The sequence below is a fragment of the Physeter macrocephalus genome, chromosome 6, assembly GCF_002837175.3.
Source record: "Physeter macrocephalus isolate SW-GA chromosome 6, ASM283717v5, whole genome shotgun sequence".
Lineage (NCBI taxonomy): Eukaryota > Metazoa > Chordata > Mammalia > Artiodactyla > Physeteridae > Physeter > Physeter macrocephalus.
This window is the reverse complement of record NC_041219.1, coordinates 61,380,853-61,407,709: the sequence shown is the minus strand read 5'-3', so window position 1 is coordinate 61,407,709 and position 26,857 is coordinate 61,380,853. Positions and strand designations below refer to the sequence as shown.

Below are 26,857 nucleotides of genomic sequence, written 5' to 3'. Positions count from 1 at the left end.
GTGTGTATTTGGAAATGTATATAATACTTATTTAAAATATACACATTACCAATCATAACTGTAGAGGATGAAATTTGATACAGTAAAATTATGTGGCTGGACGTTTGAGCTAATTGACCAGTCAGAAACTCTCCCCTGTGCATTTTCTTTAAGTTCTGCATTTGGTAAAAAAAAAAAAATTTTTAAATAGGGATAATTTTGTAGAAATATGGTCACAAGATTAAAACTCTTAACTCTGAGATCTTATAATACACCTGTAATTTATAAGTTGTTTTCACGTATTTTGTCTTTTATTCCTCTGAACAGGACATGAATTACCCGTTTCACAGATGAGGAAACTAAGACCTGAGAGAGACTAATTTATCCAAATCCCAAAGCAAGTAAGAAGTGGCAGCGGACCTGGAGCCGAGACCTTCTGACTCATTCTCAGGTGCCCATTCTTTTATGTATACATACTTAAAAGCACTCTTTTTTGCGGTGTTAAAAACCAGAGGTTTTCTTACATTTTAGTGTCAGGACACTTTTGCATTCTTAAAAATTACTGGAACCCCAAAGATCTTTTATTTATGTGGACTATATCTGTCAATATTTAGCGTATTAGAAATTAAAACTGAGACATGTTTAAAATACTTATTCACTTAAAAGTAACAAACACATGAGAGGTTAACATAAGTAACATATTTTAATGAAAAAGGTTTTCCAAAACAAAAAATGGAGTGAGACTCTCTCTAATGCATTGCTGCATAGAAGATAGCTGGATTTTCATAACTGCTTTTATATTGTCTGTTGTGACATGTTGCTTTGTTTGAAGTACATGAAGAAACCCCCGGCTATACACAGATACAGAGTAGCAAAAGGGTGGGGTATTTTAGTGTCTTTTTCATATAATTGTGAACATTCTTTGATATAGCAAAACTCAGCAAGTGGTAGATTCTTAAGGGTTAGTTGCAGTGTTGAATCTGAAACCTTATCAATGAATTTTTTGTACTCTGTAATGTAAAAATCTGTTGGGCCACCTTGCACTTTGGATGGATCTTTGACCTGTGTGTGATTTTATAACATCCTACATTAACAGTTGACTGAGTTCTGCAGATCTTTCAAATGTTGACACATTTGATTACACAATATTTAGCAAATCACATTCATTAATATGACCATGAATCTCATCCAAAAAGTCTTTAGGAAGTGGGAAGCAGTCAAGATTTTGGTATGCAGTTCAAGTTTTCCAAAATTCTGATTTTTTCTTGAAAGCTCAAATTTTATCATCAGCAACAGATATTGTTAGTTTTTTTCCTTGAAGCATCAGGCTCACTTTATTTACTTTAGAGAAAATACCAGGTACCTAAGTCTAAATAATTATATATAACAGTAAGTTGTCTGCCAGTCATTCTTTTAGCAAAAATGGTGTTCTATGGAAAACGTGTATAGTTTAGCTCACAACTCAATTGCATAAATGCTTTTCCTCAAGACGGCCTATGTATTAGGCATGTAGAAATGCTTTTTCTACATATTTGGTATGATGAAATGCTCACATTTCATCACACAGATTATTAAAAAGACCACGTTCACAAGAGTGAGATTTAATAAAATTAATAACTTCTACTGTTTTATCAAAGGCATATGTGAAACTGGCTTTTTAAAAATGATTGATAGTGACGAATATAATTATTACTAGTAAAGTTTTGTGCCCTTGCCGTGATTCATGCTAAAGTACCAGCAGTTTTGCCCTCCATTGCTTTTGTACCGTGAGAGGAGATATCAACATGGTCGTTTCAGGGTAAATAATGAGATTCAAAAAGTTATTTAATACTTTGAGTAATTCAGCAGCACTTGTGTTTGTTGCCAAGCATTGACATAAAAGAAGCCCTTCGATGATTAGTTGGCATGGATACTGGAATAATAAAAACAAAACAGTAAGTCCACCCATGTCTGCAGATTTGTCCGCTTATAAAGCAAAAGTACAGTGCTTAAGGAGAGGTATTAACTTGTAGATAGTAACATTTAATTTGATGAGCTACTGCATCGTTGGAAGTGCCATTGCTGTGATTTCTTTTACTGACCCTTCATCCAGCAGACATTCAGCAATGTCAGCCGTGCAAAGCTTTCTTACTTTCTCAGCTATCTTGTGCACCGCTCCAGCCCGTGCATTCTGATAATTTACTTTTATGATGCTTTTTCATTTCTAATTTGAAAACAATCTTTTGCTTCTGAAGAGCTCATCGTGTCATAATTTAAAACATTCCGTTTCTTTTTCTTTAAACCCTCAATGAATTCATTGGATGATAATGAGGTAGTGGAGATTATAGCCGATATAACCAAAGATTGCTCTTGCTAGGAACATAGAAGTACTGAGAACACACTGAAAATTTCTGAAAACATGCATATTTATACCTTAAACTTGCTACCTTAGAACATTCTAAACACAAGAATATACAAGCCTATGTTTCCTTACGTGTCAGAATGATACATTATCATCACACACTATGTATTCTCTGGATTCACTGTTGTGAAAAAGGCAGGTAACATCTTTGTATTACTAAAAAGAGTTTTGACATCGTGGATCCCCTGAAAAAGTCTCGGGGACCTCGCACAGGGGCATCTCGGGATCACACTTTGAAAATGCTGCTGTAAACTGGTGCCCTGTCCTAACATGTTTTTAGAGGCTAACATAGACATCTGTATCAATAAAGTAATGTTTCCATCTTAGCTGATTAATTTGTCAGGAAGAGGGAAATATGTTAGTGTGTGGGACGAGCCGTGTGGTCTGGAGATCATCGCGGTGGAAGGTGGTGTAACCTCAGAGAGTGGTGGGTGAAGGGTAGACAGGGTGGGGTTGGTAAAAGCGCTTTACGACTTAACAAAAAATGAGCATTTGTTCTCTCTGTATTTTTGTTTTAAGCTAAAAAAGCGCTGGGTCTACATATATATGTTCATACCCATTTGTATCTGTGCTCAAAATCGGCGTACTCAGCCATTTATTCCTTGAGTGACCGCAGGGGAGAGATGCCAGCACACCTGAGAGGAGAACAGATGTTCACGGCCGTTGTCCGTTTCTTCCGACCAGGGAGGCTGTGAATGGAGTGGACATTAGTGATCACGGGAGGCGCTGCAGGCATAACTGGGCTGTAGGCAGAGATGGAGATGAGTGATGGGGGCCAGAGGAAGACTGTGGGGTGAACACAGGGAGAACGGGGCCCAGGGACATACAGAGGTGGGCGCAACTGGAGTCATGGAGATGAACGTATATTTGAAAGATTTCCATCAAAATACAGTTAAAATAACTATTGAAATAACTGTACTGGGTAGTCTGACTTGGAATGTCTTACCAGTATACAAATCCTATTATTATAACCTGTGCAGGAGAAAACAGCAATGCCATGAATTTGGTGTAGTGCTGGGAAGTCTCTAAGCTTCGGTTACAGGCATCAGTATGTGAAAATATTGACTGGGCCAGGTTTGGGGCTGCAAATTCAAGAATGAAATTTTAATATTTAATTTTTTTACCAGCAGGCAATTATGAGTAACGGAGACAGAAGAATTTAGTTCAGATAGATATCATTCATCAGTTTGTTATTTATGTGGTACTCATTTCCAGAAAAGATTTGAGATGGCAGAAGGAAGGATCAAAGTCAGTAATCAAGAACAAACACGATTCTGAGTCATGTTTTTTTCCCTTATGTTTTATCTACTGATGACGTCTATTTTAATAGGGTCATATAGTTGAGGTGCTGTAACTATGAAGTAACTAAACTGGTCTCTGTTAACTATGCAGGAGACATAATCTTGTCACTATTTAGTTGCATATGTATAAGTACAGTATACATTTGTAATGGGAGTGCTTGGGCAGGAGAATCATAGCAGGGCACAGAAAAAGTCTTCTTAAATTCAGTACTGCTTTCACCTGTAGTTAACAGAAAGCCATGAGCAGAAGCTTAAACCATGAGTTATTTATTATTATGCAGTTCACAGAAGTTCAGAGGTAGGTGGTCTCAGGAGGCCCAGCCGCTCAGCAGTGTCCTCAGAGCCCCAGGTCCTCTGCCATCTTTTGCATGTTCCCTTACTGCCACCAGGTCACAAAATGGCTGCCTCAGCTCTAGGCATCACATCCCTTTTCAAGGCAAGAAGGAGGAAGTAGAGCAAGCAGTCCCTATTCCTGTGCTTGCCTGACAGAGAACAAAATCTTTCCCAGAAGCTTCCATCCAGTTTCTGCTGAAGTCTCTTTTGCTTGAACTGTTTCACACAAGACCGCCTCCCTTCACAGGAGATACTGGGCAAATGAGTGCAGGTACAAGGGGAATGGGTACCAGATTTGGTGTAACGCACATCGTATATCACTTCTTAGGCTTAGACACATTGCTTGCTGCCCAGGAAAAACTGGGACTCGGCCATTAGAGGGGAGGAAATGTCTCTTGGGTGGCTGGCTGTGTGTCTGTCACAAATATGCAGAAAGGAAAACACAGAGTATTCAGTAGCTTGCTACATCAACTTTCCTGTAGTTCGGAGACTGTTTTACCTGTTTCCTTCTTTCTTACATGTTCCCTTTTCTTTCTTATTTTAGTGGAAGGTTACACAGACCTGAATCCCAATTAGTCGTAGAGCTAATTTAGAGACAATTAGGTCTTAACTTCCTCAACTGTGAAATAAGAATATTGTATTAGATAATCTCTGAGGTACCTTGTGGTTCAAAAATTCTTCTCTCTTCTTTTGTTCCTGTCTTTTGATCATTTCACATTTCTATCTTTTTAATCAAAAAAAGTGGACAGGGGAATTCCCTGGAGGTCCAGTGGTTAGGACTCTGCGCTTCCACTGCTGGGGGCCCAGGATTGATCCCTGGTTGGGGAGCTAAGATCCCACAAGGCACACGGTGCGGCCAAAAAAAAAAGCGGACAGGATTAGAGGGAGAATATAGAAGTGTTTGGTGTTTCATAGTCATCTTGATAGCTGGGCAGGGTCTCTAATAAAGATCTTGACGGTATAGAAGGTTGAAGCTTAAAATTAGGTTTTGGCTTTTTGGCAGTTAGGTAATATGATATTATTTATGCCCCAAATTTCCATTGAAAGTGGAAAACTAATAGCATTTTTATTTTAATAGGGGGACATATACATGTACGTGTACAGTCTGTAATCAAAATAGCCTCAGTACTGTGTTGTAAGAAAACGCCATTTGACCCAGCAGAGGAAGCATTTGAAGCACTGTAGGTTAAAACCTGGTAGAACACTGCCTTTTGTTTATGGGGCATTTGTTCTTATTTGTTAATAGTGTTTGCATTGCGTATTTGCCTTAGATAAAATTAGAGGACAGCTAAAGGAGAGTGATACCCTGCGTTGTAACAACCGAACTTGACTTGAATGAGGCAGAACCTTTGATGTTTCAAATGTCTTGAAATGGGATTCTACTTGTGTTTCAGAGAGAGTGTGATCTGGCTCCTCCTACAGAATCCTGTCAAGATTATATGAATTCGGATATACAGTGAGTTGCAAATCATATTCCCAACTCTTAACAAATTACCAAGCAATTACACTGCTTATAAAGGAGGCTGTTGAAATGTTAACCTAAAATGGATTAGTCTTCTATTGAACAAAAACCTCATAGAAGGATCCCAATGCGGTTTATTGTGTTTTATCAGTATTGCGAGATCCTGGAGATAAACATTATGAACTCTGGCATTCAAAGGGGCCAAAAGACATCTGCAGTTTGGAGTGTAATTTTAAGAATAAAATGGGTGTATGTATATGTATTTAACAGCTGTTTTAAACAGCTTAGGGGCAGCGTCTAATTTCATTACTGTAGAATATCCAAATAACAGAAACTTTTCCTTCTACTGAAACCCTTTTAACTATATAATTAAAGCAGTTGTTTTCATTTTTCGTTATGTGAGTGACTAAGAGCCTTGTTAATGTAAATATTCAGGAAGCTTGATTTTATAGCTTCTTGGTTTTATAACCAACAATAAAAATCACTTACAGTGGAAAACCCCTTCTTCTCTTGAATACAGTCCTAGCCGATAGACAAACTCAAGCAATTTCTTCTGGCAAACGAATGACTTTGTGGCAGGATCTTAGAAGCTGCCAGTGGCTGTCTCATTGTAGAATGTAATTAACGTGATGTTAATTTAAGGCGACACAGTATTTGGTGGGGGGGTTGGATTTCCAAGTACCAAGTGTTAGGCAGTATGGTATCCACTTGCCAGGAAAAAGTAGTTTTATACAAGTTCTTAATAAAAGTTATTGTGAAATCAGTGGAGATTTTTATTGTACAAATGACCTTAGTTCATTTATTACAATGAACTTTGACTTTGACTTTGACTTCTGAGTCTGGTAGGCTTTTTTTCTGGACCAAAGATCCATTCTTTTTGCCAGTGGTCATCGGCGTGTCCCTGTTATCAGCATGAACAGGTATTACTGAGTGACGTGTACGAGTGAGGTATTAGAAGGGATGCAAAGAAGTGTAGCCTGTGACCTTGGTCATCCAGGAGTTTATACTTGTCGTTAGCACCTCTTGATTGATTATCTACTCTTCATGGTTGAAGCAAATCACTATGAAACACATTATTCTTTGCCCTAGCGGCTCTTTAGCCAGGGGTCCGGCACATCAGTCTCCACTCTCCTAGGCTGAGGGATGAATTCACAATCAGAAGTGGAGGTCAGTCCGCCTGAATTCCTCTCCTGGCCATTTCGCCTTCTTACCTGTGACTGCAGAGCAGCCCTGCTCACTGCATGTAGGAGCCAAGTGCTTGTTGGCTGCTACCGTAGGCTAGTTTAGGGGAAGGAAGACAGTGTCCTGGAGCAGTTCTCGGCCCTTTAGGTATGAAAGATTGGGAGGGACACAGCGAAAAGAGGGAGGAGATCTATTACCATTTTCTTTCTTTTCTTTTTTTAAAAAATTGTGGTTAAAAACAATGTAAAATGTATCATTGTAACCATTTTCAAGCTACAGTTCAGTGCTCTTAAGAATGTCCACAGTGTTGTGAAACAGGTCTTTAGAACTTCTTACATCTTGCAGATCTGAAACTCTATACCCGTTCAACAGCAAATCCCCTTTTCTCCCTCCCCCAGCTCTGGTAACCACCGTTCTATGTTCCGTTTCTATGAATTTGACTATTTTAGATACCTCATATCAGTGGAATCGTACGGCATTCATCTTTTTGTGACTTAACTTCACTTAGCATAATGTCCTCAAGGTTCATCCGTGTTGTAACAGGTAGCAGGATTTCCTTCCTTTTTAAAGCTGAATAATATTGTATTATTATTGTGTGTTTAATCACATTTTGTTCATCTGTTGTTATTGGGGTGGCTATTGTGAATAATGGATGTACAAATATCTCCTGGAGACCCTGCTTTCAATTCTATTGGATAAATACCCAGAAGTGGAATACCTGGGTCATATGGTAATTCTATTTTTAATTTTTTGAGGAACTGCCATACTGTTTTATATAGCAGCTGTACCAATTCACAATCCCACCAACAGTGGACAAAGGTTCTAATTTCTCCACATCCTTGTCAACACTTGTGATTTTCGTTTTTTTTGTTTTTTAAATAATGGCCATTCTAAAGGTGTGAGGTGATACCTCATTGTGGTTTTGATTTGCATTTCTCTGATGATTAGTAATGATGGGCATCTTTTCTTCTCCTTGTTGGCCATTTGTGTATCATCTCTGGGGAAGTATCTAAGTCCTTTGCCCATTTTTTGATCGGTTATTTAATTTTTTGTTGTTGACTTGTAAGATGCCATTTTCTCGTTAAAATATGAATTAGCAGAGTAGAACTGCTCACAGATCAGGTGGGCTATAGTGCAGGATACAGAAATGCAGTGAGCGGAGCAGAGGAACTGTAGTAACTGTGGAGGAACTCCCCCATCTTTAGCCACTATCAGTGCAGCTTGTTTAATTGACGGCTTTTACTCCCAAAGAGGATTTAAGGCCTCATTCATCCTCCTCTTCCTATCCCTCCTCTTCCTTATTACCTATAAAACCAGGGGGGTGGACAAGATGATAACTGAGGTGTCTTCCAGATCTAAAATACCGAGTTTTGAGAGTATTGCCTTTTACCAACTGACCTCTAACATCTAAAGTTTCCTTGGAGCCTCAGTAATATGTGACTCCTAGACTAAGAAGTCTTTGTTGATGGCTAGTAAGAAGTGCTCCACCAAAGTCCTATTGGATCTTTGGTTTGCTGACTTTTTATTTTATTTTATTTTTTAAATTTTTTAATGCATTTATTTATTTTTGGCTGCATTGGGTCTTCGTTGCGGCGCGCGGGCTTCTCGTTGCGGTGGCCTCTCTTGTTGTGGAGCATGGGCTCTAGGAGCGTGGGCTTCAGTAGTTGTGGCACGCGGGCTCAGTAGTTGTGGCTCGCAGCTCTAGAGCGCAGGCTCAGTAGTTGTGGCGCACGGGATTCGCTGCTCTGCGGCGTGTGGGATCTTCCCGGACCAGGGATGGAACCCTGTCCCCTGCATCGGCAGGTGGATTCTTAACCACCGCGCCACCAGGGAAGCCCCTGGTTTGCTAACTTTTAACTCCTTTGGCTCTTTAGAGTATGGTGTCGCCTCCAGATCCTGGGCCTACAGGTCAGTTCTTTAACTGCCGCCTCACATGAGTCCTCACACGTGGTAGAGTGCTCGGGCTTGGACTTCGCCCTGGAGAAATAACAGCAGTTGTTATTTTTTAAATCTATTCACAGTCATGAGGAAATAGAAGCCAAAGTTCATTGGACAGTGTATTTGTTGTTTTGAACACATAGAGCAAACAGAACTAAATTCAGTGAGTTCTCATTTCTGTAAAACTAGCTATATTTTTGTGTTAAATGCTAGATTTAAAGAAATCTTACCCAACTGTTTTGTTTATTCCCTGTCCATGGCTTTTATAGTGATATTTTGGTAATAATTTTAAAAAAGTAATGTGATTGTGCTGGTTGATGTTGAAGGTTACCGTGGACTCTGATAGGATATGTTTAGAATTACTTTTAGATTTCAGGCACTTGGTAGTTTTAATTTTTTGCATCTCACAGATACCATCTGACAGATAACCAGTCTTTAGGGAGCTCATCTTAGTTATATGGAGTTACGTTATCACCATATGGCGCCGTGACTTAAAATGCTCTAATGCTAACGGTATTTTATGAGGTAATAAGGTAAACAAGCAGAATCCAGTAAACCCCATAGGAATAGGTGAGGAATATGCGTGATGACTCAGAAAGAGGGAGTTTCTGGTCGTGCTTGCAATAGAACCCAGGCTATCTAGTCCAGCAGTGTCTTTGTCCTTGGCCATCTGAGGCATCTCCATTGCCTTCTGGCCTGTTGTCAGGTCTTGATGGAATATTGCCAGTCCCTTCTTTTGCCAAAATGCTAAATATAGCCAGTGTGTGAGCAGGGGAGGGGTAATGCAGGGGCTGAGGCAACTTCAGAGAGCTACATTGTGAAAAGCTGCCAAAATGTTCAGAGCCACCTGATGTCATCCTTCATCTAGATTATACAGTCCACTCAAGGATTGAAAATGCATTTGGTAACATGATGATTTCATAGCAAAAGATTATCTAGGCCCTGTGGGGCTCCTCGTCACCATCCCTCTGACCATAGGTTAGTCATTTAATTATGAAAAAACGTAACCACCAGAACACAGGTAAAGTGAAAAGGCAAAACTAACTTGTGGTTGGTAATTAGTAGCCCAGAATTCATCAATGTCAAAAGGGTGTAAGGTTTCCCCTCCAAATGGTAGCATTTCATAAATTTTATAATATATAAAACTATCACGTTTCCATTATTCATCTATTTATTTATGTTGCATGGGAAATGTAACTTCTATACGTTTTGGTTTCTGGTTTCTAAAAGTATGTGATGTTACTATTATTACAACATCAATATCATTTGTAATGGGAGTTGTTTTTCCTTTTGGGTGATTCAGAATCCAAATATTAAACATCAGCGTGGTACATTAGGCTCTCAGACTGTGATTTGGTCATCATGCCTCTGATCTGGTTTGTATTTGGGGGGAAATATTTGCTAGGAAATGTGACTGAAGGGATCATACAGTTTTGGCTAGGTGGTAGGATTTTAGAATATCGTTAGACTTCATTTATGCATGTACCTTCTAACCTATTATTAGAGTAACAAGGTTTGATCATTAAGCTTTTCTAATTAAATTGGGAATGTACATATAAAAATGTTTTGATAGTATTAAAAAATCAGTTAATATAATTCACCACATTAACTGTAAAAGGTAGAAAAATCATATGACGATCTCAGTAATTCAGGCAAACTATTTGTTAAAATCTGGTATCTGTTCATGATAAAAAAACTCTTAGCAAACAAAAATAGGAACTTCCTAAATGTGAACCAAGTTCTGGTGAGGATGCAGATAAAATGGAACTTTCATATGTTGCTGGTGGGAGTGCAAAATGGTACGGCTATTGCAGAAAACAGTTGAACAGTTTCTTATAAAGATAAACGTACACGTCATATGACTCGTCAGTCCTGTTCCTGGGTATTTACTTAAGAAAAATGAGAAATTATGTTCACACAAAAATCTGTCCTCAAATATTTATGCAGTTTTATGAATAATCACCCCAAACTAGAAAGAACCCAAATATCCTACAACCGGTGAATGAATATACAAATGGTGGTACATTCCTACAAACTATTGATAAATGCAACAACAGGTCTGAATCTTAAAGGCAGTCTGTTGAGTAAAAGAAGCCACTGTCAAAAAGTGATGCACTATATGATTCAATTTAAGTCATATTCTAGAAAGGCAAAGCTATAGGTATGGAGAACAGGTCAGTGGTTGCCAGGGTTCAGGGTGGGGAGAAGGTGCTGATTACAAAAGAGTGGCCTGAAGAAATTTTCTGAAGTGATGGAAGTGTTCTGTCTTGGTTGTGGTGATGGTTACATTATACATCTGGTCAAAACTCATAGAACTATATACCAAAAAACATGAATTTTACTTTTTATAAATTAAAAGTAATATTTTTTAAAAAGTAAGTTTAGATACCAGGTCAGTATGTGAAATCTGTATTTCTGTATAGCAGTAGTAACCAGAAGATGAAGTTTTAAGAAAGATGATATGTATAATAGCATCAAAAAATATCAGATACCTAGGACTAAATCTAATGAAAGATGTCTAAAATCGTTATACAAGCTGATTCTAAAATTTATATGGAAACACAAATGGCCAATTATTCAAGGTAATAATATTGAAGAAAAACAAATTGCAGAATTTACATTATTGTATATGCAGTGTAGGATAAACAGATCAATGGAATAGAACAGAAGCCAGAAACAGACCCACAATTAATATATAAAAGTATGTGTATTTATAAGTAATACATATATTTTATATACACACACATATATACACACACAATTTATGATTAAGATGGCATCATACAGCAATGTGGAAAGAAAAATCTGTTCAATAAATAATCCTGGATCAATTGCTTATCCACATTGAAAAAAACTAATTTTGCCCCCTACCTCGCATCATACACACAGAAGAATTCCGGGTCAATTGTAGACCTAAACACAGGAGGTTAAAAAAAGCTTCCAGAGATGCTCAACACAGTAGTCATCAAATAATGCTCAGTAAAACTAGAGTGAATTTTATCCCTGCACACTGATCAGAATAGCTAAAATTTAAAAACAAATACAGCAACAAAAAACTTGACAATCTCAAGTGTCAGCAAGGATGCAGAGCACCCAGAACTCTCAAACACTGATGGTGAAATTGTAAATTAGCACGATTGCTTTGGAAAATTGGTAGTATTAAAGTTCTACACTCATTGTGCCTCTGACCCAGCAAATCCAGTCCTAGTTGTATACCCAACAGAAACGTGTGCTTATGTTCACCAAAAGACGTGTACAAGAATGTTCATAGCATAATTCATAATAACTCCAAACTGGAAACAACCCAAAAGGTCCATCAATATAAGAATGGAGAAATATAATACATTGTTGTATACTCAGTGAAATACCATAGAACAGCAAACAGGAAAAACTACTGCTATTGACAACAACATGGGCTCGAATATAATGTTGAGTAAAAGAGTTCAGGCACAAAAGAGTTCAAAAACAAGAAAACTAGGACTTCCCTGGTGGTGCAGTGGTTAGGAATCTGCCTGCCAATGCAGGGGACACGGGTTCGAGCCCTGGTCTGGGAAGGTCCCACATGCCACAGAGCAACTAAGCCCGTGCGCCTGCACTCTAGAGCCTGCGAGCCACAGCTACTGAGTCCGCATGCCACACCTACCGAAGCTCATGCACCTAGAGCCCATGCTCTGCAACAAGAGAGACCACTGCAATGAGAGGCCCACACGTTGCAACGAAGAGTGGCCCCCGCTCGCTGCAATTGGAGAGAGCCCGTGCTCAGCCACGAAGACCCAACGCAGCCAAAAAATAAATAAATAATTAATTTTAAAAAATACAAGCAAAACTAATATATGGGTAAGGAGTCAGGATAGTGGTTACCTTTAGGGAGGGAGATTAGTTGATGGGATGGTATATGAGGCCAACTTCTGGAATCTTCTAGTACTTGATCAGGATGGTAGTTATATGAGTATGTTAACTTTGTAAAAGTTCTTTGTACATTCATGATTTGTATGCTTTTTGGAATATATGTTATATTTGAATAAAAAAACTTTGTTAAAAGAAATATATTGAGTTAACCATAGGAGTGAACAGCATCCAAGATTGGTTTTTTTTCATTAGTAAAGTTCATATTATCAGTGTTGTAAGAGAAAAAATTATTGTATCTACAGATGCAAATAACTAGCTCCATAAATAAATATAGAGAACAGGTTTAAATTCTTTCCTGACTAAATCAAGACATTCCTAGGCTTCTTGAGCTTTTATTTTATTGCTTTTGTGGCTAGGGATAAACCCATTCTTCCTGTATCCCTGTTTTGTGTTTTTTTTTTTCCTTCATGAAAGAATATATTGTTGGAAACCATTCTATATCAGTACATATAGATAGACATCTTTCTTTTTAGAGCCATATGGAATATAACATATTTAGACCATTTATCATTCATTGACATTGTTTCTGATTTTTTATAATTACAGTATGTTTCAGTGAACAATATTTCACATAAAATGTGTTTGAGCAAGTATATTTATATAGGATAATTTATTGGAAGTAGAAGTTTTGGATCTTACAGTATGTGTAAATTATTTTAAACTCTTTGGAAATAATTTTACACTTAGAGAAAAAAGATCAGCATCTACTATTAATAGTTTGCTCTCTTTGCTTTATCACTTGCCCTCTCTCTTCATATATACATGATTTATTTTCCCATTTGAGAATAACTTGCACACATCATGGCCCTCTGTCCCCAAGCACGTCAGTGGGTCTCCAAAGAACAAGGACATTCTCCTACCCACAGTAGAGCTGTCAAACCCAGTAAACCTAGCCTGGATTTAATACCTCTGTTCAGTCCACCATTTGTATTCCCATCTTGTCAATCAATCCAACAACAGTCTTCATAGCGTTGTTTCCCTCTAGTACAGGATCCAGTTGAGGATCAGATATTGCATTTACTTGTCATGTATCTTTTTAGTTTCCTTTTCTTTGGTGTACTTCCTTGGCCTTTCTTTGTCTTTTTTAAAAAAATTACTGAGATATAATTCACATACCATAAAATTTATACTTTTAAGGAAATCGAGATAAAACTCAAGTATAAAATTTATCCTTTTAAAGTATACAAATCAGTGGTTTTAGTGTATCTACAGAACTGTGCAACCATCACCGCTATTGAACCATCACCCCACACAATCCTTTTACACATTAGCAGTCACTCCCCATCTCCCTCCTCGCCTCTTTTGTGTCTGGTTTCTTTCACTTAGCTTAATGTTTTCAGAGTTTATCCATGTTGTCGCTGGTATCAAATCCGTTCCCTTTAATGGCTGAGTAATATTCTGTTGTCTAGATATAGACCACATTTTGCATATCCATTCATCAGTAGAGGCACTTTGGGGCCATTATAAATAATGCTGCTATGAACATTCTTGTACAGGTTTTTGTGTACATGTTTTTAGTACTCTTGTATCTAAATTCTGATCTAGGCTTCATATCTCACTATAGTGCTCTACAGAACTTTGTTGGCCATTGTTTCCTCTAGGGTTTGTAATGGATCACGAGTACAGTGTCCATGTGCAAAACCCACAGACATGGAGGGCTGACTGTATTCACTGTACTACGTCATTTTATTTAAGGGACTTGAGCATCCTAGGATTTTGGTGTCCATGCGGGCTCCTGTAACCTATCCCTGTGGTTTCTGAGGGAACTGTAGTCAGAGAAACAATTGTTAGGGAGACGTGGACCAGGCAGTTTTGTCGTTCTCAAGTGGTGTGTAGACTGAAAAGCCTGAGGACCGTGGGTCTAGACAGCTAACTTCTATCTACAACTATTTAGATTGCCTGGCTTAGGCAGGCAATCTTAGGCAGAACTTAGGCCTTTTGCCTGCCTACTGGGCCTTCCAATAATAAAATGGACTAATTTGAATGAGTTCCTCTCTTGTATTCTTCCTGCTTACACTTTGCAAGAGATGCTGCCGGGCAGAAGTTAGGTCAGTGTAATCTTGTCAGATAACTGTCAAAAGTTGTAAAGCGGGTACCTCCCTTTCATTCTTCTCTTTTTTGTGTTTGTATTTGTGTTGGGGGAGGGTACTGTGTGTACCTGGGGTCTGAAGGAAGATGAACCTCCTTCCCCCTCCCCCCCCCTTCCCCTCTGCTAGGTCAGTGCCACAGTGACAACCAGCAACCTGTCTGCCTCCTGAAGATGAGTCTGTGTTAAGTGTTGCCTGGCAGGAAACAGCCAGCCTTCAAGGACCAGATGAAAAGAGGTTGCCTCCAGAATTTGTAGAAGGTTTTGCTGGCTGGTGATGTCCCCACTTCCTCCAGACTTCCCTTGGCCAGAGGTTGTTCGTGAATACAGGTTGTGTAGCATCCCCGGAGCTGGGGTAGGAGAACATCCAGAGGGACGTATGTGCTGGCGCAGTTCATCGCCGCCCCCTCACTGACCTCCAGACGCCACCCCTGGAAGTCCTCCCTTCTCTTACTCTTGGAGACCTCCCATCCTGCTGAGCCTGGCAGATGGCCTGGGTACAAATTTTATTTCTATGGTATTGTCTTAAATTGTGTCCTCCCGAGGTACCTGAGCAAAGAGGCTTGCACAGACTGGATGTTCAAAAACTGTTGTTCAGTGAATGAGCCACGGGGAGACCCACTGTTGGAAGGAGACAGCCTGTGAACGTTTCCTAGTCTAGTTTCTTCTACTGTATGTTAATAAGGTGTATTATGAATAAAAACTCCTGACTTTGGTTGAATGCCGCCTTTTTTTTTTTTTTAAGAAATTGCTGGCACAACCTTGAGAAGGGTGGGGATATCCTTTATTTAATATAATATAGATTGTTTGGCTGGAGGCCCAAATCTTGGTTTCCGTCATCAGCTTATTAAATGAAGTTTTACAGGATTGGACTAGAGAGAGGAATTACAAAAGACTGTCTGCCCTTGTAGTGGTGATTTGCCCTTAGTAATGGGAAATTCCTGGGCGGAGATATTTAACTTGCATTGGTTTGTACACAGGTGAAAACTGAGCTCTACCTTGTCTCCTCCCAGCCTTTAAAAGCCTTTTTTTGGATACGTCTACCTCTAAAAAACAGTGAAAACAGATTGGAAACTGGGTTGCTTCAACCATAAGCTGTTTGACTAAGCCACAGTGGGGTTCTGTGCCCCAGCACATCCTTGTGGCCTTCTGTTGGGTGTCATAAGTGAATTGTGCTCCTTTATTATTATTGGAATTAGAGAAACTGCGACACTGAGAACTTGATCCATTACCTGATAATATATCCAGAACCCCAGGCTTCCAGCAGATGTTATCAAACACATACCTCAAGAAATAGAGCAGACGAGTTACAGCGCTGTGTGCACCACCAGATTTCTCCTTTGCTCCCTTTTAAACTCTGCCTCGCAAGTGGCCTGTCTTTTGTGACCCTTGGGAGGAGGTAAAGAATCCACCTTTACCTGTTTGTGTAAAAAATACTGATGCCTGGGGCCCACTCCCCAGGGATTCTGATTTGTTGGTCCGAGGTACTTCAGGATATTTAAGAGCTCCCCGGGTGACTTCATATGCAGCCAAGGTTCAGAAATACTGTATTAGCCAAAATACTGCCCCATTCATCCTGTGTTAAGTTATTAGCTTTTTAGTCAATGTTCCAGTTTACAAAGTACCGCTCTTCCACATACTTCCTGTGTTCTCACAGTGACTCAGTGAAGCAGACCAGTTTCTGCTCCCAGGGTTCCACAGTCTCCGTGAGTGTTCTGTGAAGGCTTGTCGCCTCCTCGCTTGGTTCTCTGCTTTGTACGTGGCTATTTGTAACTGCGTGGTGGGCTGCCCTTTTGATGAGGCCCCTTCTCTTCACAGCCACACGCATCAGGCGTTTAAAAGGGTGTGTTATTTTTCATCTTTTGAAATCTCTTGCTTTCTGTGCCTTTCAGGAGCCTATTAAAATTTGCAAAATGTTTGGTTAAGCTCTGTAGGGTTATGGAAAGCACTATTCATAGAAACTCTAGTTTCTGTTCCACCACTGACGAATTGTGTGACTTTGGACAAATACTTCGCATTTTGTAAATGGATATTATTAACCTACCAGAAGGCATGCACTAGACTAAATGGACGTCCTGCTTCAGCTGTGAGAGTCGGGTGGTCTCTGGCTGACTGCCCATTCCTCCGTTACTGGCAGTTCCTGTTGCCATTATGTTCAGTTCAAACACAGCTTTCACACCTTTCTGTCCTCCAGGTGAGAGAGACTGAAGATCGGTAGGTCTTGACAACTCATTGAATGTGAACATTGAGAGACCCCATCGTGTCTTTTTTTTTTTTTTTTTTTTTTTTTAATAAATAAATTTATTTATTTATTTTTGGCTGCGTTGGGTCCTCGTTGCTGCGCGCGGGCTTTCTCTAGAACTCTAGTTTCTGTTCCACCACTGACGAATTGTGTGACTTTGGACAAATACTTCGCATTTTGTAAATGGATATTATTAACCTACCAGAAGGCATGCACTAGACTAAATGGACGTCCTGCTTCAGCTGTGAGAGTCGGGTGGTCTCTGGCTGACTGCCCATTCCTCCGTTACTGGCAGTTCCTGTTGCCATTATGTTCAGTTCAAACACAGCTTTCACACCTTTCTGTCCTCCAGGTGAGAGAGACTGAAGATCGGTAGGTCTTGACAACTCATTGAATGTGAACATTGAGAGACCCCATCGTGTCTTTTTTTTTTTTTTTTTTTTTTTTTAATAAATAAATTTATTTATTTATTTTTGGCTGCGTTGGGTCCTCGTTGCTGCGCGCGGGCTTTCTCTAGTTGCGGCGAGCGGGGGCTACTCTTTGTTACGGTGCGCGGGCTTCTCATTGCGGTGGCCTCTCTTTATTGCAGAGCACGGGCTCTAGGTGCGCGGGCTTCAGTAGTTGTGGCAGTTGGGCTTCAGTAGTTGTGGCTCACGGGCTTAGTTGCTCCGCGGCATGTGGGATCTTCCTAGCCCAGGGCTCAAACCCGTGTCCCCTGCATTGGCAGTCGGATTCTTAACCACTGTACCACGGGGGAAGTCCCCCAAATGTGTCTTGAGGGCATTGTTTTTCAAACTCAAAGATGTACTTAAAAACGATCCTAAGAAGCTTCTGGAGCATTTGTCAAAAATACAAATTCACAGTCTCCACTCCAAACCCTAAGGATCAATCTTCAGGGGTGAGGCCTGGGTGATTATTTTTATCATATTTTTTTTAATCAAGTTCCTGAGTAATTCTTGTGATTAAGCAAAAGTGGGAAGTTGCTCTCTAGGGAATTGAATATAGTAGGCACTCAGTAAATGAACACATGTCTATTCTACTAACCCATTTCATTTTTCTTCCTGTAGTTTTACAGATTAAAGTCCACAATCCTAGAATTCAGAAAAACAAACACTATTTGCAGGAGAAAAAACTAAACATTGGCTGCACTGTACTTAGTGCTCTGTGATGCTTACATGTGTTGATAGCAAATGTGGTAGGTTTCTTGTAAACCTATTTGGGAATCTAGGCAGAGGGATGTTTTATACAGTAGAGCTGTATGAACATTATTCTTAGGCTCTATGCCATGGACTACATTTTAGATGAGATGGTGAAATTGGATACTTTGGTTTTTAAGTCAGTGAGTTACTTAATAGACAATCCTGTGGTCTGCTTTATACTAAAATCACTTGTGGCAGGCATACTGTATTTGTAATCATTTTGCTTTAATTTTAATTTTGAATATATGGTCTTTGATACTGAAGGTTACATTTGGAAAAGGAACATTGCCCTGTACTAAACCATATATACTTATATTGCTTTGTCTGGAATGCATTTGAATGCCATGTGCCTTGGAGCATGGTTGTCACAGGGATGTGTAATTACATTTTTTAAATCTCTTTAATTTTTTTCAGACTACTAAGTCACTGTTGGATAAATCCCATGATTCTGTATGAAAACTTATTTTGGTTAATGATTCCTAGAAAATAATTTTTACTTAGCTAATGCAGAGAATAGGCCCCAGTACCTCGACTTCCAAATCTTCTTTCCTTCTCTGAACAGCATGAGAATGACATGAGTTATGACTGATTAAAACTATATACTTTAATTTTCTGTTGCAAAAGTTTTATATACATATACACTCATATGTAATGGAAAATTGGGAAATTACTGAAAAATATTCAGTATATGGGAGCAAGTCACCCGTAATGCCAACATCAGACTTCACCTCTGCTTACATTCTGCTTTACATAATTTTGACCTTCTACTCTGTCTGATTCTTTTGGTTTCTCAACAGACCCTGACTAGGAAAACTTGAACTTGTACATTTTGCTCATTCTGCTTGATATTGGTTCATCTGAAGCAAGGACAGAATGGGTATTGAGATATTTTCAGATGATCTCATGGTGGAATAATTTAATAATGAAGTCTAAACAACCCTTTTCATGGGCACTTTCAGTCAGGAAGTACGCTATTTAATAAAGGTGTTTTGTGCCCGGCATGCCGCCTTGGATTTTGACCACCCCAGCTTCTTGGATCTTTCTTTTCCTGTCAGATTTTACAGTCACCCTCCTAGGCAGAGCCCATCCTCAGATAACTAGAACTGTAAAGGTAATAACTGGTTAGTCTCCTTTCTCTGTTTTCTCCTTTCAATCCGTACAAGGCTCCCAGAGAGACATTCGCCTGTGATGTTCTCCTGTTCTGTTCCTGAAGCTCGCGGTGGCTTAGATGGCTATAGACGTCCAGGTGTGTCAGCAGTGGCCCTTCCTGTTTCACCAGCTTATTTGTTACTCGCTGATGCAGTCTGTGCTCTGGCCGGGAAAAGCTGCACACAGCCCATCCCTCTACCTTTGCTCCTGCATTTCCTTCACCTGCAATTTTCTTCCCTCTTCTCTCTGGCAGTTCATGTCCCTGTTTTCCTTCAAAACCCTAGGAAGCCTGCCTCTTTGACCTGCTGTACATCTGCCAGCACATTATCATTTTGTGTTTGTCCAAATGTCATTTTTTTTAAAAAACTATTTACTCAACCAATTAACATCAGGGACCTGCCACCTCTTCTGTTTTTCCCACAGTGCCCTGCATTGGTTTAGACATCTAAGTTAATTTAACTTAAACCAATACAGACTTTGGTATTTTTCAGAGAGGGAAAGTGAGGCTTTGGTCGGAAGGTGTTTCCTGCTGCCTGCGGCATGCCGGAACCGACCGGTGTCACGCCAGAATTGATGGAGGGAGTTGACAGAAGAACCTATTAAAAAAGAAAAAAAATAGCAAATAGAAACACCATCCTCTCAAACTTTCATTATAGAGCAAGCGTTTTGTGAGAAATTCCTTTTTTTTTTTTTTTTTGGCACTCATGGTTATTTATTTTATTCTGTGGGTTATAATCCATTACTATTTATTTTGCTATTCAAATTGTGCGGGGGGGAAACCCTTTTTTAAAAATTAGCCAATAGAGTCACTGGGAGCTGAGATAAGAGGCCGGCCATTGTTTAGTTCTGCTCTCTGCCTTTTCTTCTTTCTCTTGGAAGGTCCTCCGGAGGCGGTTTGTGCTCACCCGAGGCTGTGGGTTATAATCCATTACTATTTATTTTGCTATTCAAATTGTGCGGGGGAAACCCTTTTTTAAAAATTAGCCAAGGCGGTTTGTGCTCACCGGAGGCCAGGCCGGGGGTGGAGGAAACAGGCAGGGTGGGCGGGGAAGCAGCCGACACAGGTGCCCGACAGACTCCGGATGAAGACAGCTCTGTCCACACGTGCAGCGCTTGCTTCCTGCTTCAGACCCAAGCTCTCCATTACAAAATCATTCAGATCTTGTTAGTTTCTGAATAATCTAGTGGGGAGACGCTGAGCGTTTGTGTTGTCTTCCTCTGAGGTTTGGATAGGGATTTAACTTTTAGTGTCTAGATCATCGGGGCGTTTGAGGGCTAGTGAAAATGTAAGATCCCGAAGTAATCATCTCTACTCAGTATGACCACGTATGAAATACCTCACTGGAACATTTTACCTCTCTCCTCCGAAATAAAACTTTTTATTCTAAGGTAACAAATAATCAAAAGATTTTAAAGGTTGACAAAACACCTGAATGCACGGAAGTCTGGGTCAAAGCAGTCTGGAGCAGTTATGACTATTCACTGTAATAGCAACACATGTAAGGCCTTGGCAGTTCCCCCCGAAAAAGAAAATTAATGATTAATGATAAGGGGTAAACCTTAGAAAGGAAGAGGCTCGGTTTTAATACCAAGGAGAGAAATTAGGGTGAATATGAAGGGAGAGAGGGAGTGAGAAAGAAACATCAAAGCATCTGAGCACAAATAACGGCACAGAAGTTGCCATTTGGTGATGTGTGTTAGAGCCAAATTACGGGACAAAGATAGAAGGTGGAAAGGACAAAGCGGAAAAAGTAACTACAGGTGCGGACAGGGCACAGTCAGACTCCCATCTCGGGAGCATCTTGGGCTGCTCTGCGGTCTCCTTCTATCTTGTGGCGCTATGGTTCTTTGGCCCAGGTCCTGGCCCTGTCACCCGCTTTGCCCTGTGGTGCAGCCTCCTGACACCAGTGACTCCCCGGGCCTCAGAAGGGGAAGCGTGAAGACAGATGCAGTGACTTAAATTAGCCCGGGCGCCTGGAGGGAACAGCGATGCCACTGCCCCTTCCTCTGCCCCTCCTCCGACCTCCCTCCCTTTCTTTCTTCCTTACCTGGAAGCGTAACAGTCCCAGAGGGGAATCCTGCAAATTCTGGGGCCGGCAGAGAAGCGGGAGTCCTTGTCTTGGAGCAATGGAAATCCTCCACCACAAAGGAAATTGTCTGCTCACCATGCTTTTTGCGGAGCCATTGTCCAGGAGTCACCCGTTTTAACTTGTCTGTTGTAGGGTGCAGACGCACTCCTCAACATGACTGCCTGATGATCACATCAGCCCTCCTACTCTGTCCTTGTCAGGGCAACTTGCTAAGACCTGAGATGCGCTGACGGCGATCTCATCATATCCTTAGATAATTCTTAGAAGTTACGTGATCACAGGTGAGGAAACAACAGGCTGGAGGATGTGACTCTTGCTGTGACATGTTTGCATCTTCGTAGAGGAGCTGAACTTAGGAACAAGGTCTCCTGAGTCTTGGTCCACAGTTTTTTTGTTTGTTTGTTTTAAACAATACACCATAAAACCTCACTTGTTTCTAAGTTCCTAGGGTTGGTTTTGGCATCAAGGGGAAGAGAAACTGAGCCGGCCTGGGATGGAGGAGGTTGGACAGAGAGACAGACAGGAGCCTGTGGTGAAGGATTTTGTGATTGTCCAGCTCCGTAGCTCCCGCTTTCACTGTCGGTGGAGCTGAGCAGGGGGCCGGCAGCTACCCCTGGCCTGGCTGGTGTCCCATTTTTGAGGCCCCAGAGTTATTTTTAGCCTCAGGGCCTTGGAAGCAGGTGTGGTCCAGGCTTGAAGGCCACTCCTGGAATCTCTTCAAGTCTTGGGCGCGTCTATTTAGGAGCTGAGGACAGTGACGGGGCTGCTTAGCGACTTTGTTAAAAGAATTTGTGCTTTCCAGTGAGAGGAGTGAAAGTCACACTGTGTTTCATTTGGGATGCTTTAGGTAGGTTTGTTTTGGAAACTTTATAAATTGAAAATACATTTTAAGAGTGTTACGGAATATATTAGAAAGCTAGCTACGAGTCCTTTGTATACGGAAAAAAAACCCTTCCGTTTTAAAAGAGTTACACCTCAGCTGACCCTTTTTAAAAGTCCAGGTTTATAGTCACAAGTGTGTAATTTAAAATTTAATTTTTCTCACCCTCCCCAAACGTTATTGTTATTAAAATAATCCTTTGTAGTCCTTTTGTGAAGTAGAGATTCAGCTTTTTACCTTGAGGGTAAACATCAGCTTCCCTATATTGTGTTTGTTGATATTCTTGCTTTGCCCAAACCCACACTTTTTTGTCGTTGTTGTGTGTGTGTGTGTGTGTGTGTGTACATTTTTTTTTTTGGCCGTGCCACGCGGCTTGCGGGATCTTAGTTCCCTGACCAGGGATGGAACCTGGGCCCAAGGCAGTGAAAGTGCCGAGTCCTAACCACTGAACTGCCAGGGAATTCCCAACCCACACTTTTCTTGACAGCGCTGTTCAGGAGGACTAGAGCCACCAGGACCCGGGTCTGCGTGGATGTCATGCCCTTTCTCTAATTTTTTTCTGCACTTTCCAAGATTATGGGAAAGAAAAGAATATAATAAATATTACCTTTACCCAAGCAAAACCATTATGACATTTTTGAATATATATGCTCGTGTGTTTGTATATATGTGGGTGTTTGAGGTTCTGCTTTACCTACTGTTCTGTACTTTGATTTTACTCTCTTTATATATCATGATTATCTTTCCTTGTTGGTCATGTTTACTTTGGTCGTAATATCTTTAGTAATTTAGCTCTTTGTCAGGAAAGTACACCTGTTATATAGTGGAATTTTGCTGTTTGGGGGTAGGTGGGCTAACTGTGGTGCATGGATAAAGATGATAAGTTTATATTAGTATTACCTACCCCCTGAATACAGTAATCTCTCTTACAAAGGCCTTGTGGTAAGGATTCGATACACCTTCTGACAAGGAGAGCTCCTTGAAAGCATTTTTCTTTATTTTAATGTAAACCTCCTTTAAATGATTTCCTTGTATAGCTCTATTCAAGCATGCATCTTGTTCAACATGTCTTTGATGTTTTCCTACATTCTCTGTTATAAAGCCAAGATTCTGTTATTAGGTACTACACATTTGTGGAGTTGGAAGAATTGTATTAAATTAGCATTAATAGTAATCTTTCTTGTTACAGTGTTTCTTTTTATTTCTTTGCCAAGTAATGCACTAACATAGGAACCACAGCTTCTTCCCTTGTAGTTTTAAGGAAGAAACTATACTAAACTTTCTTTGTGTGTGTGTGTGTGTGTGTGTGTGTGTGTATTTTACGCTTAAGTTAAAAGTTCAAGTGACTAAAAATGCTTCATTTCCAAAAGATATAACCATAGTTCTGAAGGAAGACTGAACACCTGCCACATCTTTGCCTGGCATTTGCCCAATTCAGCATTACCTTGGTCAACATATTCATTGGCCTCAAGCCCTGACATAGAGAACGAGTCTCCCAGGCGTCCACGTAGCCATCTTCCACCTCCCTCATGGTCTTTACTTAACCATCAGAGCAAGGACTTCTCTGACTACTCTGTTTAAAACTTTAACCCCTCCCCCTCCATTCTCCTTCTTCTTTCCCTGCTTAATTTTTTTCTCCATAGCACTGATCACCATCTCTCATACGACATGTTTTGTTGTTGTTGCTGTTTATTATGCATCTCTGGTCATTCAGTTAGAAACTCCAGGAGGACAAGAGCTTTTGCCTCTTTCATTTTTGCCGCATTTCCACAGCAGTGCCTGGCACTTACTAGGTGCCCAGTAACCATTTGTTAGTTGACTGAGTGAGTTGCCGTAGGCCTGACAGATGCTCAGGAAAACCAGGATGTACTAATTATTCCCCATCTAACCTTCTGAATCTCTCCTCCCCTGCCTCCAGCCCAGCTTTATTGCAAATATCCTTCCACAGCGGGTTCTCCTCAGCTCTCAGATTAAACCAGCCTCTGGCCACATTCCTCTTGCCAGCCACTCCATCCAGGGGTCCTTCATTCCCACCCCCTCAAGACTACTGCTTCTGGGGGGTAGAGTCCTGTTGTTTTCAGGCAGGGTGCCAGGAGGAAGCTTTAAATGCAGAAGGGTAAGTGAGGGAGCCCTGGGGCAGGAGTGTGTCGGGGATGGATAACTGGTGTGGAGGCAGGAAAGAGGAGGGGAGGAGGGGAGAGGGGTGCAGTGGGGCGGGGAGCTCAGGTGGGTCAGGGAGGGGGAAGCTGGTAGAACAGGTGACCATAAATGGGAGGCTTCCGGTGAGCCAGTTCCAAGAGCGCAGTGCTGTTCCTCAGCAGGAACTTGGGGAGGGCTTCTCACAGATCTGGACTCTGCCTGGGCTGGTCTGTGTCTGAAGCAGAGGCCTTGTATCGAGTCTCTGAAGGATGGCTACTCTTCCAGCCTTTGTCTGTGGATCCTTGAGATGCGTGTAAACAACCTGCGCCTCTGATAAGAGCGGGTTCTTCCTACAGTGCAGTGAGTTGCTGAGAGGCAGTTGTTGGATTTTTCCAGTGCTGACAAATGTTGTCTCCATGCCTAGCTGTCTAGACAGTGATTCCAAGCAACCTCTATCCCATTATCGCCACCACTAGGCAGGTTGCGTCCTCTATGCTGGGGTAAGAAGATATGGCCAAGGCAGGAATAGGTGACTGAAAAATGCATTAAGCTCGTAATGCCTTCTTGGCTTTGGTGAGGATGGTTTTTGGGTTTGTTTTTGTTTCTTTTTTTTTTTTTTTAAATTAATAAATAAATAAATTAATTTATTTATTTGTTTTTGGCTGTGTTGGGTCTTCGTTGCTCCGTGCGGGCTTTCTCTAGTTGCGGTGAGTGGGGGCTACTCCTTGTTGCGGTGCGCGGGCTTCTCATTGCGGTGGATTCTCTCGTTGCGCTTGTTGTGGAGCACCGGCTCTAGGCGTGTGGGCTTCGGTAGTTGTGGCCTGCAGGCTCAGTAGTTGTGGCGCATGGGCTTAGCTGCTCCGCGGCATGTGGGATCTTCCCGGACCAGGGATCAAACCAGCGTCCCCTGCATTGGCAGGCGGATTCTCAACCACCGCGCCACCAGGGCAGCCCTGTTTTTGTTTCTTTGTGGCATATATTTTACCAAATAGCAGGCCTCAGAGTTTCCGTCAGGGTCAGCCCGCAGCATGTGAGGCAGAGTAGCTTTAATCGATGTAGAATTAAAACGGTCGGAGTCCAAGATGCTCTTGCTTCCGGACATCATGGCCTTCTTTTTTCCCTTTTGATTTGATTTGTTCAGTTTTTCTCTTATTAACAGTCTGTGTGTAAGGCTCTGCTGAAAGCCTGTTTGGTGTATCCTGTTGCCTATTTCTTCAGTTTTACTGGAGGAAAAAAAATTTAAGACTGGCTTGTAGTTTAATAGCTAAACTACAAGCCAGTCTTAAACTTCTCACCTGATTATATGCTTTCCATAAATTCTCTGAGAGTCTGAACTTGAGCTGAAGCCCAACCAAACAAGGCTCGGTCACTGTCCTCACTTAACAAAGCAGACACAGCTTTGGGGTCCTTTCCCCTCTCCTGAGAATTCCTTTGAAAAAGGAAGGTTTTAAAGTGGAACTGGGGGATGGGATGGGGGGCAGCCCGTGGGCCCTGATGTGGGCACCGGGGTAGCTGTGCCGGCAGCAGCTCCAGAGGGAGAATCGTGTGCGAGAAAGGGCCTCACCTCTCTCCTGGTGGAACAGACCCAGTGCAGTGTGACCCGCCGAGAAGCCAGGATCGTATCTGGGAAGTCGAAAAGAATAACGCCTCATCTGAGAAGAGGAAGGGAGACGCTTACCAGTCATTTAAAAACGACCTCAATCTTTAAAAAATTTGCTGGTTGGATACTAGCTTTAAAGGCTACTGGTCAAGTAAAGGCTGCAATCAAAACAAAACGCTTTTCCTCTCGGCTAATTACTCTAACGGCAAATACTGATTCTTAGCCAGTTGAGCTTTATTTCGTTCTTTTAATTAAATTGATCATCAAAATAGTCTTAGACTTAACAGTTCTCCAACATAACTAATTCAGTGGTATTCTTTAGTCCATTGATAAACTCTTGCGAAGTTGGATATAGAGTGAGGTTGAACAAATAACACTCTCCTAATTTCCATTATAAAGTCATAGATGCATTTCCATGGGTATCCGAATGGAATCTCAAACGTAAGTTACAAAGAAAAACTTCAAATATTGTATGGTAGGGTAGAAGGTTCTTACACAGTTTATGTCAGTATTAAATGTTATAAAATAGGAAGCGTAAATTGTTTGCTGAAATGTAAAATATACCACAATTGGCCCTTCTTTAGGGGATCTGCCCACGTTGTTCCCTGATGTGTGTATTTTGTTATACTAATATATTGCCTCTGCCTCTCTCCATCTCTTCATAAATAAAGTCTTTTAAATCCTTTAGTTCTGAAACTAGGATACTTTGTAAATATTTGTTTAGTGGACCTGGTTAAGGTTACTAGTCTTCGGTACAATAAATACTGACCTTTTGTAAAATTTAATTTCATTTTATTTTTTATTTTTTTTAACATCTTTATTAGAGTATAATTGCTTTACAATGGTGTGTTAGTTTCTGCTTTATAACAAAGTGAATCAGTTATACATATGTCCCCGTATCGCTTCCCTTTTTTTTTTTTTTTTTTTTTTTTTAAATAGAACACTCTCTTGTATGTATATAGAAGGG

The 26,857-nt window shown here is 40.8% G+C and overlaps 1 protein-coding gene across 8 annotated transcripts in view; it reads left to right on the top strand.

Annotated features, from left to right (window-relative positions):
- The window catches only part of DUSP16 (dual specificity phosphatase 16), an 82,969-nt gene that overhangs the window by 7,008 nt on the left and 49,104 nt on the right, over window positions 1-26,857 (top strand). For 7 of the 8 annotated variants that reach the window (XM_028491033.2, XM_028491031.2, XM_028491028.2 and 4 more), the window contains one exon: window positions 307-430. The gene's annotated coding sequence lies outside the window, so the exon portion shown is untranslated. Of the gene's footprint in view, window positions 1-306; window positions 431-5,408; window positions 5,471-26,857 lie in introns of all 8 variants that reach the window. The other variant, XM_055085480.1, reaches the window with a different exon arrangement.